The sequence below is a fragment of the Cebus imitator genome, unplaced genomic scaffold (genome assembly GCF_001604975.1).
Source record: "Cebus imitator isolate Cc_AM_T3 unplaced genomic scaffold, Cebus_imitator-1.0 Scaffold325, whole genome shotgun sequence".
NCBI classification, from domain to species: domain Eukaryota; kingdom Metazoa; phylum Chordata; class Mammalia; order Primates; family Cebidae; genus Cebus; species Cebus imitator.
The window spans coordinates 711,064-732,652 of NW_016107640.1; the positions used below are offsets into that span (position 1 = coordinate 711,064).

Here is a 21,589-nt window from a genome sequence, read left to right on the forward strand (position 1 = left end):
CAGCTTTGGGGAACCTGAAGTTAGCATCTTGAAAACATATGACTTTACCACACAGAGACTCACCAAAAAGATTCCTGAATTTCCACGTCATGACAAGCAGCTCTATAATAAGCTCTCTTTGGTGAATAAAAGTTTATCTGCACCACCAATTAAATTTCACATGCCCAAAAAGCAGACTAATCACAAGTTTTAAAGTGGCCAATGATAGGATCATCTCAGAGCTGAAGAACCACTTATGTACTCTCAGCCAGTTGGGGAATGTTACCCGAGCAGGTTTGGATTGCGCAGATTTGCAAAGAGAACAGGTGAAAAGAGAACCGGTGACAGCTGGTGGGTTATTATTCACAGAAACTCCTGATTCAGACAGGAGTAAGTCACATGAAAGGGAAGGATAGAAAAGGAGACGCCGAAAAAGCATTTGGCCCTTGAATTCTCTGACGAGGAGCAGATGGATGTAATCAATTACTTAAATAATTCACAAGGGAGAAAGGCTGCTTTCACCTGAATTATCCAGATAATTTTTAAAGATATAGTTTGAGGGAAGATTTCCTTTTAATCCGCACAAACTGCTTATATTTCCCCGGCTCATCAAATAATTTACTTCCACGTGAGCAGGCCTGGCTGACAGAGCTACGACTGCCATAGATGTAACTGCTCCTGGTGATGTCTTTTCTCTTACATTTGTACTTCAGGGATGAATTGGTTTCAAGCCGAGTCTTTTTTCCTCCTTTGTGTCCTGGTAAGCTTTTCCTCTGGAAATAAACTGGGCTGGCTGTCCCTTTGATCCCATTGTGCGATTCTATCTCGTTCATCAAGCTGTGGCACCTGACCTGTTACAAGGGTATAGAAAATAGTACAATTTGAGCATTTCAAAGTGCAGGTTTTCTATTTTAAAAAGGGATATTTGACAGCCACCTTTAGATCCACTTGCTTATCGGGGTTGCGTTTTAACAAATTTTTGTGAAAGCATACCATTTATTCTCCAAAATTGGAAAAAATGAACAATGGTGAGTTCATATCCCATTGAATATGGCTTGAAACATCCAAATCTCCAGCAAAGACTGATAGAAAGAAAGTATCATCATATCAGTGGCATCAGAAAATAGCCCAGGCCTGAGCTTCCACTGCCTGCAATACAGGTGACCACTGCAGTTGGGATGAGAGCTCAGGTTCGTTTTCCAGTACGGGGATCATAGCTTCTTCCCTGACCCATCCGTTGTGTGGGAGGATTAGAAGCAACACAGACAGAAACGTCTTGATTCCATCTTCATCAGCGAGCTTTTACTGATTACAGGAAATGGCTGTTCACTGGGTGAATGCATAACACATCTGGAGACAGAGGTCCTAAGATGATTCAGAACCCCTCCCCCGAGACTCTGTCAGTGGCATGAGTGCCTTCTCCCCATACGAGATTCTAATCACCTACCCTTATCATTTCATTTAAAACAGACAGCCTCATAATTTTGGACAACATAAATTATCAAACATCTAATGTGGAAATACTGTGTAATAAATATGTTTAAATTATAACACCAATGCACAATCAACAAAGCCAGATGTTTCTCCCCTTTTGCTTTGGAATGAGATACAATTCCACTCTGAGTTAAATATTTGTCTGTTTCTCATCAAATATCATTTTAACTATATTGATTCTACTCATTTAAGAACACTCTAATACTTTTCCTTCATCATTTTTGTTTAGTGTTTTGGAACCCACTCTAGTAGATTCTAACCCTGAGAACAGTCATTTTAGATGACATTGTGGCTGCCATTCAAACTTGCACAAAGCACTTGGTGAGCAGTTCGGGCCTTTGCTACCCTGAGAATCCACGCTGCAACTGACTGTTGACAGTCACACTTTTGCTTTCATTTGCTTGTGTCTCTCATTATAAGTCACCATGTTTTCATTCAGTTTGTAGAGTGCCCCTTTTTAGCCTCTAGCTGCTGGATGACACCATCTGTGATTGCCAAGGAAATTAAATTAAGTTAAAATTCAATCAACAGAAGATTGTTGCCTCTATGACTTTACTAGGAACCTTGAGAGCATAAGCGTCTAAATGCCTCTCTCTTAATACAGAAGCAGACCAACCCTGTTATAGCAGCATTGGCCCATGGTTTAAAACTCCCTCAGAGCCAGAGGCCAGTCACTTACCCTTTCTGTCCCACCTCAGATGGCCTGCAGCCAACAAGAGACAAATTGCTTTGCTTGTGTAGTCTTTGCTCAGCTTAGGGAAATCTTTGTTTCTTACCAAAAAGGAGAAGAAAATCTTTAGATTTATGCAAAAAGAGAAGATGATTAATTTGCACAATATCATATATACTACACCCAAATAAATTCTAGATGGATCAAAGGTTTTTATTTTACAAATAAAAATAAGCCATAAAAATTGATCATTTTATAAAATAAAGTAATACATTGATCTCAGGAATTTATAAGCATTAAAGACCCCAAGAAAAGTATTGATAAGAGTTCAACATAATAAATTTGAAAAAGTCAAATCAAAATAAGATCATCAACAAGATGCAAATGCAAATAACAAACTACAGGAAAACATTTGTAGTATGTATGACAGGCAATGTATCTTAAATGGACATATACACACAAACACTCATATGCAAGTGTATATATATAAACTTTAATAAGAAAATAAGTAAAAACATCTCATTTATGGTCATAGGACATTAATAGCAATTAAAAAATTAAAGACATACAAAAGACCAAAAATCCTTTCAAATTCACCTTCTTAAAACAAAAAAACAACACAGGTACACACATACACCTTCCAAAAGTAATGATGAACTATTTTTTAATGTAGCAAACTAACAAAGATTCAAAAACACAATTGTTAATCTGATGATAATGAAGTAAAGTAAGAACTCTCACACATTGCTAGTACATTGTAACATGCTACCATCTTTCCAGAAGTTACCTTGGCAACATGTATGGAACTTTAATAAATTTATCCCAAAAAAATAATCACAGATATTCATAGCAATTTTTGTGAAAGAATGCTTATTGCAGCCTCATTCATAACATCATATTATAAATAATGTAAATGTCAATCTAGCTACATAAATCATTACAAACATAAAATGAAATATGTACTTTCTGAAAACATGTAATTATATGAGGAAATGTTTACCACACAATGCTATTAAAAGCAGGGTGAAAAATTATGTATGCATATACATATTTATATTTATATGTGAACATATTTATACAGATTCTGTTTAATACTATATAAAATATTTCAACATTATACATTGTATATATAATGTATGCATAAATACATATGAAATCACAGAAAGAGACTGAGAAAAGAAAAATGACAAAATATGAACAGTAATTATTACTGATTGCTGGGAAGATTTGTCATTTTAATAGTCCTTCTGTTTCTGTGTTTTTCAAAAATGTCTAAAATAAGACGGAATTACTTTATAATTTAATAAGTAATAAATGTTATTTAAAAAATAATAACTTGCTTTTACTGTCCTCCCAAATGGCAGAGGTCTTAATCTCTCTTGCTGTGTAGTGAGGTATATTTCATTACCATTTCCCATAACCACATTATAATTATCTTCTTAACCAGTTCATAACAGGAAGTGCAAAGACTCGCAGTAAGGCAAAATACCAGTAAAAATTTCCCAAGGGAAAGAACTAAGTGGTGGAGCCAGGAAATGTGGTTTGCATTATCATATGTGGCTTCAAGTTTTGCCTCCCAGTCCTCAGTTCTCCTCCGGGCCTGCCCCCCAACCCTGCCAGTACTTTGTCTAAGCAAATGTGCTCAAATTTGGAAAGGAGACATTGCCATCCCACAAACTGCTCATACTTAATAACTTGAACTTACACTGCCCCAAACCCAAGGCATTCATTGGTGTACCCCAGACATAACATTCAGACAGGGATGTGTTCAGAAAGACCAAGAAGAGTTAATTATTTTAAATTCTAGTACTGCCCCTCAAAAAAATAAAACCAGAATTATTGTACAAAGGACTATTTGTTCAGCATTTAGAATGCACTGTCATGCTACTAAGTGCTTCATACATATTATCTTGTTTATATTCTTAAATCAGCCCTGCAAAGTAGGCAGAAATATCCCCATTTTAAAGATAAGGCAGTTGAGGCCCAAGGAAGATAAGTAATCTCATTTACTTAGATAAGTTTTCCATAAGCATAAATCTAAATTTAACTCAATGCCAGTGCCTATACTCTAAAACCACTGCACCATATTTTCTCCAAATAAGATGAAAATCATGCTTTTAAAACCAACCTGGATCCAAGCCCTACTACTGGACTTTTATATTTAGTAAGGAGATTCCTTTATTTTCATCTTTCCCCCTTCTCTTTTTCAGTAGATTGTTACTTCACATGATTTGTGGCTTCATTCTCCAAACCTCCCATCTACTGTTAATCAAAACTTAGTATCAGAAACCTACATATTAGATACCCAAAAGAAACTGAAAACTTCATGTAATTTAGGAGAATGAATTGTTGTTATTCATATTTCATGGATGCATTCACTAAGTTTCAAAACATTTAAGGGAACCCCCTTAAATTACATAGCTAATAAGTAACAGAGAAGAGCCTGGACTCCAGGTGTCTTGCCCTGTTCTGAGAGCCATCGGTTAGGCAACATTTAAAGTTTTCACTCCAAACATGAAAGTTCTTGTTCCGTAGCTGGTGATCCTTAAACCATTTATATATAACTTGCCTTCCATATGAATAAAACTAGCTATTTTAGAAAGCTAATATTCTTTCTGCATTTTTTCCATGACTTTTCCTCCATGATAATAGCTCTGTACCAGGCACTGCTGTGAGTTATTCATGCAACTTCGCTTGTTTAATCCTCTTTAAAACTCTAGGAAGCAAAGTACTATTATTATACACATTTCACAGATGAGGAAACTGAAGCCCAGGGATTAAATAACATGCAAAAGTGGCAGAATTGGGATTTAAACCCAGGGAGCCTGATGCCAGAGTCCATGTGCTATCCCACTCTACTATCTCTCTATACAAAAGAAGAGCATAGAAACTGCACCCTGAAACCACCGGAGCTATTATTTTAGTACTATTTACAACATCATTGCTTAAAGACATGGAAAATTTGGAGCGAGTCCAGGGATACATAATGAAAATTATTAATGTTTGAAAAATGAAACATATGAGGAAAGGTTACGAGGAGTGAAATTTTTTAGGCTTAAAAAGAGAAGTCTGAAGTGGAAGTTAATAACTCTTCAAAAGAACAAAGGATTATTAAGGAGGGGATGGTAATCAGAGTTTATTCCTACTCCACAGAGGATTAAGTAAGAGAAAACCAGCTTAAATTGCAGGAGGAAGACTTTAAACCAGCTATAAGGAAGGACTTCCATTAGTTAGCATTCTATCAACTGTGAATTTCAATTTAACCAGCCCTCCTTATTTTGCCAGTTCAAGCATTATTCCTAATAAGGTGAAGAATTCCCTTTGAATCACCAATGACTAAATTATACTCAGGACAATATTAGTTTCAAATGTGTTTTATTTTTCAATTATTTGATAATCAGATACCCATACAAGGCTAATATGAAAATTATCAAATGAGAATATATGATTATCAGACAATATGATTCCCAGACCTATCTGCTTAAAAAGAGTTTACATGACCCACAGCTCCAGGTAGATGTGGCATCACTTTCTTGAGCCCTCTGTGAATAGAGGCAGACACCAATTTGTCTGTATACTTTTGATGGAGTCTGTCCCAGAAGCAAGGAAGCGAACTGTGTTGACCTCTTATGGTTCTTTCCTGCTTCATGATTCTATAACCCCCTACATTTGGTCATTCATCCCAATAAAATCTCATTGTTAAAATCCATGGTTTTTTTCACAACTGAGAAGAATAAAGTACAGCAATGGTACGGGTAAGAATTGTTGATGTTTAAGACAAATAAGGCCCCAAACTAACTTGCAAAGATCTTAACTGTGTCTCCAGTTCAGAGTTCCCCACAGTTGTTCTTTGACTACTTTGTACTAGAATTATCTCTAGAACTGTACTTGTTAAAATTTAGTCAGACTCTTTAAAGAGGGCCCCAAAAAACTGCATTTTAAGCACTCTTCCAACCCCTTTTTTCAAATGTATACTAAGCTTTAAGAACCAATGACATTCATGTCTAAGGACTTTATTCCATTACCAAGGAAAGGGAAATCTAGAGAAATCAATATTTGCCCATCTAGTTACTAGAAGAACCAGGAACAGAATCAGATGTCCAGAACTCCCGTACCAATAAATTTATTATCTACTTGGAAGCATTACAAACGGATTTTTAGAAAATGTACTGTGGAATATATACTTGGCTTCAAAGCAGTAATCAAAGTACTTTGTGTCTCTGCATAATTACTATGGAGAAAAATATCAATGACCTATGTGCTAGTCAGCTTACTTGGCACCACAAATAACTCAATCTCACCTACAAGTGACTCAAACTATAAATAAATAGATTAGTTCATCCTAGGGGGAGTCTAGAGGTAAGGCAGGCTCCTTGGTCAGTTGATCCATAGCTCAATCCTGCCATTTGAGATCCTATTTTATCATCTCTCCGCTTCGCCATCCAGATCATTAGGCTAATCTGTCACTTCTCTCTCTGGAGGCCAGAACATCTTTCCAAGAAGGCCCCAGGAAGATTTTTTCATTTCATTGGCTCAAATAAGTGGAAGTTTATCCATTTCTCAACCAATTACTGGCAATAAGACTAAAAATACTATAAGATTATAGTACAATAAGACTGAAAATTAATGGGCTGTAATAACCATCTGGTGTGGGATGGAGGTGGGGAGTCAACCACAACGTGCTCTACAGCCCGACAGGGAAATGGCTAGAGAAGCTCCCATACCCTCCCCAGCCAGAGCCAATACCCAGAGAAAGGCCATTCAGGGGCCTGGCCTCCACCAGGCACTTTCCCCACCCTTAGTGAACATAGGGCTATTTTCCATTTTCAGGCTTTGTTAGCCAAAGTTATCTTGGGGCAAGGCTTTCCTGACTCATAGCTTTAACCCACATTTATGACCATGGACCCAATGTTTTTAGGAGAGAGAGGTATGTCTCCTTCTCTGTGTATAACAGAGTACCACATACATTCAAAATATACTCATTTGTACAAAGAAAAATATCACTTATTTGTTGCTGTGTTTGACTAATCTTCTTCCCAAGCCCATAACATTTGGGCAGAAGAGTTAAGAGTGGTTCATTTTGGTCCAATCTAGTAAACTCAGAAGGACCATTGTAAACAATCGCTATAGGTGATTCAGTCATCTTATTGGATTTAAAGACTCAGTATTTCAGTTTTCCTCCTACTTCAAAATGGTTTTTGGGTATAGAGAAAGGCTTAAGCACAGAGAGGAAAAAGGAGAAGCTTTGGGTCCACACAGCATCATCCCATAGCCAACCCTGAGTGTTTCTCGCTGCAAAGGGCCCCTTCAGAACATGCTGACTTCTCCACTCTGCCTCTGACCCACTCATTCTACCTACATTTCCTCAGATCCAGGAGCAGTGGGCTTTCTCTCCACTCTTCCAGTTGGGATAGAACATCCCCATGTCCTACCTTCCTCCATTCATAGGTTGCATTCAAATTACATATCCTGCCCCAACCATAACGGTGATGTAGTGTATGGATGAAGACATATGATGAAAGAGCAAAAAAAGGAGCATTTTCAAAAGTATTATACCTAGTACTCATGATAATGTGCAAAATACCTAATAAAAAAGCATAAAAAGGAGCTGTTTCAAAAGCATTATACCTAGTATGCATGATAACATGCAAGATCCTCAGGGTATCCTTCAAAGCCACTGGATAAACCTATTCCACTAACTCATGAGGATATAGGGAGGAAAGAATAGGACCAAGTGTAGCTAACTATAACAACATGAAACAAAACCCATCATCCCTGTGAAATATCAAAGCTGGAAAGATTTGTCTGTCCCCTTAGAGACTACGGTTTAACTGCAAAAGGATAAAGTATCTATGAAATACAAAAAAAAAAAAAAAAGAGACAGGTTTCCAGTAATCCTGACTGTGTCTAGACAGGCAACATCTAAGATCCATATTGGCCAGAATCATTTTTGCCATTAATCTTCGTGGTGCTGGGGCACAGAAGTATCAGTGACACCAGTGCCATTAACATATAAGCAACAGAAAAGACATGAGTCAGTCCAGAGCCCCAGCAAAGGAGATCTTTTCCACTGTAGACAAGACTTCGGTGTCATCACAGTTCATCGACTTAGCTAATACTGTTTTCTGAAAAATTACAAATTAAAACCAAACATAAAGTGTTTGATGAAATGTCATTCAGTGGTGTTGAATATTAATTCATATTTGAGTTAATTTTTGACCTTCAAAAAGACAATATTCTTCTAAACCCACATCCTGTGCTTCTCCTACAAAGCAAAGGCATATATCAGGCTACAAGGAAAATCACGTATTTTAAAAATCATTCTTTTTTTTTTAATTGCATTTTAGGTTTTTGGTTACATGTGAAGAACATGCAAGACTGTTGCATAGGTACACACATGGCAGTGTGATTTGCTGCCTTCCTCCCTTTCACCTATATCTGGCATTTCTCCCCATGCTATCTCTCCCCAACTCCCCACCCCCCACTGTCCCTCCCCTATTTCCCAACAGACATCAGTGTGTGATGTTCCCCTCCCTGTGTCCATGTGTTCTCATTGTTAAAATCATTCTATTTGTTAAGGAATGAACCAATTGCCTTCTTATACCTCAGATTGAAAAAAAAAATTTTAATTCATTTTGTGTTTTAAACATTGTAAATATTTTTATGTCAGGCCAGCTTCCATGCTAGAAGTAAATGCTAATTAGCCAGTCAATGCCAATCAAAATTGCATTAAAACTGGGGGAAAAGATAAAGATAGAACAGCTAGAGAGAGAAATGACCAGCCAGACTATGTTGACACTGCCAGTGCATGCAAATAGAAAAATATATGTAATGTTTTCCTTAAAAGCAATAAAAAAAAATCTAAGATTTCCTCTATTTTTTCTGTTTCTGATTTAAAATAGGTGTCTTTATAACTAAGAGACTGTTTTGAAAGTCCAACATGAAGAAAGAGATCTTGAGTTAAGCAGGCTATCTTAGTAACAAGAGGTTCATACAGAGAAATTCAGTCTGCCAAAAGGAGGTGACATCTAAGCCAGAATTTGAAGAATAAATGAAAATTCGTCTAGGCAGAAAAGGCAGAGGGCAATGGTGAGGAAAACATTCCGGGGGAGTGAATGGCATGTGCAAGGCACAGATGTGGGCCACTTCTTGGCCTCTTCAGGTCATCTCATCACACTGCTGATGTAAAGAAGGGGATGTGGGAGCCTTAAAAATAGGAGTGGGCTCCCAAGTGTCAGGTACTGCAGAAAAGCTGACATAAGGCAAGCACAGGCTATTCCCACAATGATCTTAGTGAGAACGGTGTGTCAGTGGCTGAGGCCAGGTTGCAGCGGGGTTTAGTAAACAGGATGTTGAAAAGAATGAGCTATGGTAGGGAAAAGAGAGACTGTCTAAATATTTGAAAGCACTATAGAATAAAAGCAAGGTTTTGTTCTGATTTTGCCAGAATGGAGGAACTTGATCACATGTTAAGCTAAGGAAAGAAAGAGAGAAAGCTGAAAACAGTAGAAAAAAGTAGACCGTTGAGAGAGCAAGGCTCCAAGTGAGACAGGAGGAACAGAGCAGGGAGTATAACGCCTCCGGTGGGTCCAGAGAATGATACAGACGTAAATAAGTCTGTAGACAAGGAGACAAGAAACTAAGAAGTTCCTGATTAATAATCTCTAATTTCTCATAAGTAGAAACTAAGGCTATTTATTTGCAAGTAAATGCCAAAATGTTCTGTACATGCTTTAAGGTAGCTAAATGGGATGGTCCATTCACCAAGAGAAATTGGGACAGGCGTCGCAGAACACAAAGCCGTTAAGGGAAATAGAAGCACTCGCCAAAAAGGAAAGGAAGATAAGTGGCAAGGGATCTTGAGGCCCAAAGGATATTAGAAGTTATGAATTTGTACAGTCACAAATATGCAGTTTGTGACTTTCTCCAACAGTATTCAACAGACTGGCTGTGGCATTAGAAGAGGTAGATGATGCATGTCAAAAACATAAGCAGTAGAGATATATGATGGTATTAATGAGAGAGAAATTATGTTGAACAGCAGCAATTTAAGCTGGTGCAGAAAGAAGTCAGAAAGCAGTAATCGAGAAGCATGAGATGCAGGCACTGTTGGGGTGATAGAGATGGCAGAACACATGGGAGGCGCCCTCCTAGAAAAGGGCTGTCAAGCTTGAGATTTCAGGTAGGAACAGTCCCATGATGGCAACGTGTTGCTGTAGATGAGAACGGTTGACGTGGCTTAGAGATGAAGGCCGTTGGTATTGAGATCAAGGACTTGGAAATACGGTGCTAAATATACTGTCTATATGACAATAGAATTTACTCAGGTGATGACAGAAATTGGAGACAAGAAAAGTCCCCATGTTACTCACATGGGACAGATCAGAGGGGATGGAGCTAATGGCAACAGGGCCTGGAGAGGAATATATAAAGCCTGGTGTGATCTTCAAAGCAGGGAGAACGTTTTGGAAATGAAGAGAAATGGTATCAAAGAAGCTATTGAGAGTGAGAAGAGATACAGAGGGGGAGAACTATAGACTCATTTAGAGGGATACAGATAAACAATGTCGTCAGATGAGACGTAGATCATGTCTTCTGACCTATAAAAGAAAGGCCATGGTTAGGGCCAGAGCGGGGAAGGAGTGCTGTGAGAAGAGGCTGAGGTGCCAGAAACACTGTGTAAAAAATGGGCAGGAGGGATCTCCATTTGGAAAATGGGTGGACACCCAGGAAAAATACAGAGGCTAAAAACTGAATGAAGGTTGATAGAATCAGTGTATCTCTGGTGTCCAAGACCTTGGACTCAATTGAATTAACTGGACTCAAGTTTCCATTGCCTGGGTAATGCTGTTAAGGTCCTGAAAAGGCCAAGGACCAGAGGAATGTGGGGCCCAGTCCTGCAGCTGCTCCCCATCCTAGCCCTGTGTGGAAACTGCCCAAGGGCTCCTGGTAATATCTAGCCCAGTTGTCTGCGCATCTCAACTGTCACATCCACTTTTATTAAGGTTAGCTGTTGCCAGTAAGAATCATGCAACTTCTTTTTCTTATTTAACTCTGGCATGTTGGTAAATTTTCTGCTGAATTATAGTTTATCTTTCCTGGCTTTAGAGTAGACTCCATAAAACTGTGATTCATTTTACTGACCAATTTAGTTAGGTTACAACCTGGCTAGTAGTTCTTCTGCTTTGTAATCCAGGGAGGAAATAAATTGTAGATGTCAATTTTCCCTCTTCCACTGTCTGCTCATGGTCAAGTGATCCAGATAAACTGGACCACTAATATTCACATCTCATGTGTGATGGCATCTAGGCTTTTGGTTTACAATTAAATAGAATTATTAGAACTGGTACTAAAAATATCTATCATCCTAATTTCCTTGCCTATACAGATGTAAGTTTTAACTATTCTTTCCACTTGTGAACTAAATGTTTTCTATGGGTTTCCCTTCATTGCTTTATGGTTAACCATCTCAATTACAATAAGACCAGATATTTATAGACTTCCTTGTTCTCTTCACTAATTTGATCTTTAATCCTTTAAACCTATCTGTCACAACTGTCACAGTAACCCAGAGACTATGTAAACTCACCTACCCTGTAAAATGCCTAGATGAAAATTTCTACCATAATTTTATTCACATCTACTTTTCCTAGCACATAGCTACCATGTATACATTTTGAAAAAATAAATCAAAAGAAAGCTTTGTCTTTCACATTTTCCACATATATATATACAGCTTTAACAGATTCTTCTGTCTGTTATTTGAAACTGTAATCATTGCTGCCAAAAGAGGCAAGTCTATCTATATAAACCTTGTACTCACTGTGGTATATGAAGAGTTAAATCGAAGGGCCAGCTGTCAATCTAACCCTGGGTATGAAGAGAGGAGAGGAGCAGGACATCATGAGGTCTCTCACCGCTCCTGAGCTCTGCTTACTTTATGTTCACTTCCAGTGCTAACACCCAGAAAGCCCCAGGCAAACCAGGAGAAACTGGTCACCCTACCATAAGGGACCCTCTGCACTGTTCTCACTCTGCCTCCTCTTGTTTTTGTCTCGACAGGAAGCTACTAGGGTGTTTACTCTCAACCTAATTTCTCAGATTCCCAGACCTGAAATTTTAAGGAAAGAAATATATCTTAAACATACATAACACATCTCAGTTTCTTAGAAATTACTACTTTCTATGTTCTTTATAAGATAAAATCAGCATCATTTAAAGCATGATTTCTCAACCCTGACACTCAATATTTAGGACTGGATAATTTTTGTTGAGGGGAGGTGTCTTGTGCATTGTAGAAAGTTCTGAACCGTCACTGGCTTCAACCCAGTATTCTCTACAGGGGGTCACCAGTAGCATCCCCACTCCCTTGTTGTGATAACCACAAATGTCTCCAAATATCGCCAGATATCCTCTGGGAGTCAAAATCACCCCATCTGAAAAATTACTGATCTAAAAGACAATCCTCCCCCCTGTACCTTTACCCCAAGAAGGACTGCTAGGAAAGAAAGAATGGGGAAAAAAAAGCAAGGAAATGGGAAGGACAAAACTAAAGTGAGTAGGAAAGGAAGGGAGAAAGAGACAGGAGAAAAAACAGAAAATATGGTAAAGATACTTATCACGTTGTTAAATAAGAAGAACATGAAAAAACAAATGGGGAGATGATTAGAAAGAAAATTAGAGCTTGATTCCAAGATGCACTTTCCTCTAGACCAATCCTAATTTTCAAAGATGAGAAATTTATGGCAATATCTTTAATTCTGCTTCCTCTAAAAATAGACTTAAGTTGATTAATTTATATAAATAGGGGTTTTGTCAGAGAAATATGAATCAGATTCTAACAGGTGCATAGATCAGAAGTCAACCAATTCCACTGAAAAATATTTATTCTGAGGAGCTGACAGGTGACCACTGGGAGAAGACTAGAGGTACAGAGGGCTTTGCTCATCTGAATCAACTGTTTACTATAAAGGAAAGAAATTCATTTTCTCACAGCTCTGGAGGCTGGGAAGTCCAAGATCAAGGCACTGGCATCTGGTGAGGGTCTTCTTGCTGCATCTTCACAGGGCAAAAGAGCAGAAGAGAGCAAAGCCACTCCTGCAGGCTTTTTTTATAGCAGCATTAATCCTTTCATGAGGGCAGAGTCCTCATTCTGCCCCAGCCACCAACACTGTTACATTAAAGATTATGTTTCCAACACATGAATTTAAGGGAACCCATTCAGAACACTGCAACTTGGTAAGAAGTTGAAGTGGTATTATCTACCAGGCTCCTCTGAGCATATCATTAAATTTTTATTAAACCCTGTGCTCAAACTCTAAGGGCAAAAAGTCTGAGCGATGATAAAATGGAAGACACTGAAAGAAGACACTGAAAATGGAGACACCTCCATTTCAAACATCCCTTGCCCATGACTAGCTTCAGCCAAGGAAACACACCCTCTGAGACTTTGGATTTAAAAAAGTAAAACCAACAAGGCCACAAGCCCCTTCTGGCAAGCACTAGTCATAAAAGTGCTGAGTTTTCATCTGCAACAGCTGTAGCGGAGGTTCTGGTGTTCAGGTGGTAGTTTCATGAATGTTGAGTGACAGGTGGCAGCAGCTATGGACTTTCCACTGGAACAGCCTCAGGGAGTAACTGAGCATTCTTCCTGGCTTCTTACTTCTGCTGTATGGCATTCATGTTTGGTTCTCTCACCTGTCCGTAGAAATCTGTAAGTTCCTAATACCCTGTAATAAATCCCTTTCTCCTTAATCTAACTTGAATGGGCTCAGTGGACTGCAATTGAACCCTGGCTAATCGGAAGGGATGAATAAAAGCTTCTTGCACATCAGCAAAGGAAGCTGCTCTAGCAGGGTTAAGCTAGACAAGAAATACAGAGAAAAAGAAAATGTGTTGGTGATGGCCAATGGAGTCCCAAGCAGGTGGTTTATGAGTGGAAATAGAGAAGAACGTTTCCAATGAAATGGATACGTGGGGTACTGGCAGGATCTCATCTTTCCCTCCTCCCTTCTCAAAGCATTTATTTTGCCATTTTCATGTTCACTAGTTACTTGTGTCTGTCCCTCCCCTAGACTCTGAGCTCCTGAAGAGTAGAAACTAATGTTTTCTTTTTGTCGCTGAACATAGGACTTTGCCTTAGTAGGTGTTTAGCAGGTGCTTTAGCAATATTTACGGGGTGTGGTGTGATATGGTTGTTAGTTGCATGATGTTCCTAGCTTTCCTGAGGAGGAATGGAAGTTCCCATTTATAGACAATGGAGTAGACAGAAAAAGGCTTCCCTTGATTCTTTTTACTTGAGAATATGGCCTCAAAAAGTCTGTGTACGGGATGAGGCTGAGTGGATCCTGTCAGCCAGGAGTCTTACAGACAGCTAGCAGTGGCCCTGGTGGTTCTCCAATTTGTATTTATATCTATACATGACTCCTCCATCAAAATATGTCATATGCAACTAAAAGATATTGAATCAAATATTAATGCCCAAGATGCCCATGCATTTTTGTAATATCTTCAACCTTCTTTACAAAGGATTTTAATGCACTCTTGTAGTTTTACTTCAGCACAATGCAGTCAGCAAATAACAATTTCTCTCTGGGACCATGAAGACTTGTTAACTGCTGTTCTGCTATTCATACCCTAGTGAGAAAAAGAGCTGCTGTGTCAGACTTTTGGAAATTATCTCAACTCTGCAGAACTAGCATGAGGAAACTATAGAGCAATGATCATTTACAAGGCTCCTGTTGGATCATTTTTAAGAGAGGATTTCAAAGCATTCTGTCTTAAGTTCCCATCCTTTTTTCTCTGCCTGTTAGATCCTTACCCATTCTGTGAAACTAAACTTAAATGCCACCTCCAAGAAGTCTTTCTCCACCCTATCATAATGCTTCCAGAGTACTTTATTTGCCCTTCATGTATCAAAAACTGCCTTTTCTGGTAATTATGTGTTCATATCTCATATAGTCTACCAGATAAGCAACTTGAGAGTAAGGCCCAGACATTTTCCATATTTACACTGCAGAACACTGCAAGTCATGAAATATTTGTTGACTAGATACATGGGGAAAATCATCATTTTTATTATCAGGGTAGCGGGGTCCTGAGAATTCAGGGAAAATTTGGTTGAAACAGGTTTTTGTGGTCTAGCTGAGGCATGAACTACCTTTTAAAAGCCTATTTTCCTGGGGAAAAAATATAATTTACAAGACACTTTGTATATGAATGGGGCAGAGATAAAAGCACACTGAGTTAGAATTAGCTCAATATAGATTCAATCTCTAAAATAAAAGTAAGGCCTTTCTGCCTTTCAATGACAAACTAATATTTCTGTGCTTCATAAGCACTTCTTCTGTCCAAGCATAGAGAAAACCTAGGAGGTTGCTGGGTGGAGCTGTTTCTCTCTTCCTCTCACACTAGTCTACCCTTCATTGCCTTTTAATTTTTTCTTACAGAATCATAATTAACTCTCCGCAAAATGAGTCACCACATTTAGCAAGTAGTTTTATTGGACTGTCAAATTTTGACTCTGTGCACCCTGAAGTGTTTGGCAAGCATTAACATTTAATAAATATGTGAGTAATCACTAAATGATGCCCTGATAGACATTGCTCACTTTTGCCCAACACAGAAAACTGGCATGGCATTCCTTCAGGGTTAGTAGCAAAGATTTCTGTGACAACTTAAGGATGGGGTTTTTAGTTCCACACCTACAAAAAGTGACTATTTTCTCCTGGATTCTATCCCTACAATTCTTCTTTTGATTTGTTTTGTTGTTTTGTTTTGGTTTTGAGGCAGGGTCTCACTGTGTTGCCCAGGCTGGAGTACATGGCATGATCACAGCTCACTATAACCTCGACCTACCCAGCCTGGTTCAATGACCCTCCTACCTCAGCCTCAAGAGTAGCTGGAACTACAGGAACACACCACCACACGTGGCTAATTTTTGTGTTTTTTGTAGAGATGGAGTTTCACCATGCTGCCCAGGCTGGTCTCAAACTCCTGGGCTCAAGCAATCCACCCACCATGGCCTCCAAAATTGCTGAAATTACAAGCATGAGCCAGTATACCTGGCCCTGTCCTTACAAGTCTAGCAGATTCTCTCCAGGAGAAAAGTATTGCCTTATATCGGCTTTTCCCAAAGTGTTTCAGTGATGTTAACAGTAAAGGTGTAGAAAATGGGCCAAATGAGTGTGAAAAATACAGTACTGAATTTAACAAAATTAAGCAGATTAACTTACGGATATCACAGAGCCTTTAACACAATAGTGTTCAGTGTGAATCTCACAAAGATTTTTCAAGAAACTTGTGTTCTGAACATATATTTTAGAAAATGCTGCTTTCTAATATGGCTTTCCCTGGTCTTTCCCCCTAAACTGCCAAAGACTAGTGTGGAGAGCAAGGGCAAGTAATGTCAACGTCATTTTAATACTTTTTCTATAAATAATATCAAAAAATGCAATGACTTTCTCATTACAAACATTTGCAGATCATCAATAGTTTAAAAAGAATTAAACTTCTTGGCACCACAAATATTTTCTGACCACCATCAACTTTTGTTCATCATGCTTAACCTAACCTTCTTCCTAAATCTTCTCTTAAGAGTTCATTATTTTATTGTAACTATCTTTTACAGAGTTTTTAATATGTTCTAGGGACTGTGCTAAATGTAGTTCTTTGTTTAATCCTCAAACCCTACTAGGTGGGAACTTTTACTGAGAAAACTGAAACTCAGGCAGCTCATCCAAGTAAATGTCAAGGCCAAGATTGCAGGCCAGGTCTCCAGGACTCTAGGGTTCATTCCATAGTGACTGGGAAGCACATCCTCATCACTAAGACCCTATGGATACATGTGCTCATACATGTGCTCCTCTCACGGGCTCCCTCATCCAGCTGCCCTTGTGTCCATGTAAACACATAACAACCAAAGCCCTCCAGGAGGCTGGATTTCAGTTCCTTCTTTGAATATCTCCTTATAGCTAATCAAAGGGATATGTGTTAGTTAACTAATTAATTTCCCACTTTTTTCTCAGTTGTTGTCTTTTGCTATTCTCATGGACTCCCTCTAGCATACTGGAATAAAAGAGAGGTGACTTCATGCTCTTGCCATGAAAGGCAATATAGAGTTTAGTCACCAAAGACTGAACTTCACATCTACTGTATTCTCTCTTGTAGGCAGAAGAAATATTGCAGAGAAAAACCGCTACACTCCTGACATCAGATTCCCCACAGGTTTTCCCCATTTGGATTTCTCTCCCTCTCCATCCCTACAGGTAATCCTTGGTAACTAGGACAGAGTTCATGTTTAATAGTTGCCCAAGTGCTGTGGTTTCAACATTTTACCACATGCTTTCACTAGCATACTGTTTGTCTTTTTCCTTGAACTTTTAAAATAACATTTGAATAAAAAGGACATTTCTTGTTTCTTGCCAGACGCCTGGGCATTTCCTCCCACTGCTTTGTTTGCAAGTTATTCTTTAATCAACAGGTCATGCTACAATTGCATTATCCAATTTTACATGTGAAGAAATGAGGTACACAGGGACCCACAAGGATTGTAATAATGATGACTTTTCAGGCTATTCAAGCAGAAGGAGGAAATAAATATCCATGGTGAGGTTAGGTCTACCTCTTCTGTGTCCTCATGTTAGATCCTCCTCCTCAACTCCCTGGAAGTCTGAGGGAGTTGAGGAAGATTGCTGCAACTCCCTGCACCCAACTACAAATTACAGTCAAGATTTAGACACACAGTCTTTGATGAAACGTTCTCCAAAAAAACTATTAATCCATGAATTAATAGCACTAACTTTTAAAAGTGAGCTTGTTTACATGTCATTGGGATTAAAGCACTACCTTGACCTCTGTTTATTCGTGTCTTCTGATTCCAGTATTACTAAAGACTTCCAGACATCGTGGCCCTTTATTTGCCAGAAAGTAACAGCATTGGGCTTCAACTCAAAGATCCTCACATCTCTATCTGGCCTATTCTTTTGGGGTCAAATATCTTCAGAGCTGAGTGTATGTGAGGCAGTGGGGAGACAAATACCTCTGAGGGATAAGACAAAAACCCTGCATGTAGAGGTTATTCGCTCTTTCCCAGAGGCAGCATTGTCCAGTGAAAACAGAGCACAACCAAGGGACAAAACACACCTGGTTACTTGCAGCCCAGCTCTACCTCCTACTAGCCTCATGACTTGGGGCAAATTATTCAACCTTTCTGAGTATCCGATTCCTCACCTGTGTAATTATAGTTCCTCTATATACCTTGTTACATAAAAGTTTTAAGAATAAAATTTAACGACATGTATGAAAATTTTGATCACATCACCTGCCACATAGGAGGTAGTTAATAAATATTCACTTCCTTCCTGTCCCTCGTCTTCTTGATTGTAAAGTAACCAGGTAATAACAATATTTTGTCTCAAAAGAACTTGTGAGAAAACATGGTGAGAAATGAGGTGGGAACTTTTCTCAACAGTACAATACAGTAAATATTCAACAGTGATAAAAATAAGACCAGCCGCTCCCATCATCATCATTACCTGCTGTGTTAGTCCGTTCTCACACTGTTATGAAGAACTACCTGAGGCTGGGTAATTTACAGAGGAAAGAGGTTTACTTGACTCACCGTTCTGCATGGCTGGGGAGGCCTCAGGAAACAGTATCATGGTGGAAGGCAAAGGGGAAGCAAAGCACTTTCTTCACAAGGCGGCAGGAGAGAGAGAGAGAGTGAAGGAAAATCAGATCAGATAGTGAGAACTCCCTCAATATCAGAAGTACAGCATGGGGAAAATCACCCCATGATCCAATCACCTCCTATCAAGTGTCTTTCTCACCACATGGGGATTATGATTTGAGATGAGATTTGGGTGGGAACATGGAGCCAAACCATATCACCTATTATTATCATTTTTTAAATTAAAATGTTTTCAAGGCACAACAGCCTGATGGCTTGAGTGGAGGATGCCCCATGTGTGTCCCCTTATTCTTTATGCCTTGGGGAGAGGATGGGCAGCAGGTGAGGGACACGTTTATCTTAACATCACTGAAGTCTCAGAAGACTCTCCTTTCTAGAGTGTTCTACCCCAGACTAGTTTTCAGTCAGGTAAACTAGAAAACCAGGAGAAGGGATTTTTAAATCTGATACCTGAACATAAAAGCCTGGAGGGTTTTCTGTGCCTTCCTTCTAGAGCTGATCAAAAATGAGAATGCTTGATCTAGACATGGGGTCTGTGGCTCATGTCACCCACCCACATTTCCCTAGGATAGTTTGGCCCTCTGGGGCTTGTACAACCATGACCCTGTGGTCACATGGCTTCTCTTACATCCCAAGTTGCTGTGCTTTGTTTATCTACTACAGACAAATAAGCTCATCTAGCCTCTGTCTCACTGCATACTTACACACAGTAATACATAAAAATACATGTTCGTTGTTCATTTTTAAATTAATATCATCTGGTGGTATTTCATTTGAAATTAGCACAATAAATGCATTTGTGTAGCCCAGTAGTACTATTTTTACATATGTTTAGGCTAAACTGTCACAAAAGAGTAAAGCATTATCTTAAAGGTAACTTCGCTTGAAAAATGTACCATCTTATTCGTGAATTTTATCATCATTAGGCCATTATTGTCCATGCTAATGTCATCGTGTGTCTTTCTATACCCTCTCCTTGAGACAGACTACGTGGAGGGCTCCTCTTCTGGAGCCAAGATGAAAACATAGCACTATTTTATCCAAGATTTTAAATGCCTGGAAATATTGATCCAGCCGGCTAGCCTGCTCTGAAGGATGCTGCACTTGCTGCATTGTGCTTAGAGACAATCTAATAAAAGCTTGCTGAATAATAAACAATGAGAGCCCACCAATTCTAGAAATTTAGATTGACAGGAATAATCCCCTCCCTGGAAAAGACAGACCAGCGGGCGCTTCCCATAAACCCATTACTGCACATTCACCCATAAGCCAATAGAAGATGTTGGGTTATTGGAACTCCTAGCTTTAAGAGAAATTGCTTTCCTAAATTTGACTTCCCACACTAAATATAAAATATGGACCATCTGTAATGAAGGGATTGCAGCCCAAACAGCCATCATCTCCTGAGGCAGAGGTTAGAAGGTTGATGCACATTGGTTCCAAAGGGATGGGGTGGGGATGACCTTTTACCTTGAAAATGGTCACTTGGAGCTGTAATGTGAGAGAGAGGGGTCAGGTATTAGCCAGTAAAGTGTCTCCAAAGCTTCTGCCTTGTTAGATTCTTACACGAGGTAGGGTGGGAGAAGCCACGAAAGCAATATGAGAAAACAGCATCAATTCTCATAAACATGAGAATGTAATACAGAGAGAATGGGAAACTGGATATACCTCAGATGAGGGATGTGTTTCAAAGCCTTTCAAGATAAACAAGTAACTGTAGGTAAAGGACAAAGGATTTTGAAAGCAAACAATTTTATATTTACTTGTGACACACTTTTGACCATTTGATTGACATGTCAGTGCTGCCACTTGTCTTCAACCTGCAGGCAAAGCACAATATCTTCGAGGCTGATTCTTTTACAGGAAAACACTTTATAAAAACAATTTCTGGAGTTCAGCAAAATTCCCATTGTCCATGTCTGAGATTTGTTTAATTCTAACAAAAAAAACTGTGATAGCAATGAAAGGGTAGCCCCAAAATACCGAATGCTTTGTAAGCAGTAGCTTTTAGAACAAAAGGGAGGAGGCTGCAGATGAAAGATTTCTTTTGAGAACAGAGTACCAAATTCAAGAGAGGATGATATTATACAGGAAACTGAACTGCATAGACAGGAGGGGGACACCCCAGGTTGATGGGAAGTTCCAAGGTGGAGTGCATTAATGCTGGAACAGATCAGGAGGATGGTTTTAATAAACACACAGGAACTTACATACCCATAAGCCTCCTGGAGGCTAGTAGCAGAGTTCTGGAGTTATCATTTCAAAATACAAGTAAGGAAAAATGGAGGCTGCCTGACTAGGTTTTGTCATAAGTGGCATTTTGGTAAGACATGATTGACATGATTAATCAAGAATAAGAAATTAAATGTGATAACTTCTCTCTTTTATCTCAAAAAGAAGTCTTCCCCACTCAGCTCTCATAGGCCATCTCTCCGAGGACACTCACAGTTTTTAGCAAAACAATTCTCAATGCACAGTATACATGGAAATTAAACTTCAGAGGAAGAAGAAACAATTAATAGTTGTTCCAGTTAGTAGAACCTTCATCAGCTTGGTATGAGAAAGAAAAATGACAGAGTAATATTGCCACTAGCAATTCCTAAGTCATGTGATTTTTTTTTTTTTTGGAACAGATCAATGTTGGTTGCCAAGCAACACACACACAAAAAGAAAAAGAAAAGAAAAAGAGAAGGAAGCATTGTTGTGTTTTGATAAATTTCCTTTTTTAGAAAATTCATGGATTTCATACTGATATT

At 38.8% G+C, this 21,589-nt stretch overlaps 1 long non-coding RNA gene across 1 annotated transcript; it reads right to left on the reverse strand.

Moving 5' to 3' along the window:
• Nucleotides 1-370: 370 nt before the first annotated feature.
• LOC119467741 lies at nucleotides 371-13,230 on the reverse strand. Its single transcript, XR_005196345.1, has 3 exons — nucleotides 13,137-13,230; nucleotides 11,967-12,013; nucleotides 371-830 (listed from the first exon to the last, which is right to left on the reverse strand). It is a non-coding gene; the product is annotated as an uncharacterized LOC119467741 (long non-coding RNA).
• Nucleotides 13,231-21,589: the final 8,359 nt, after the last annotated feature.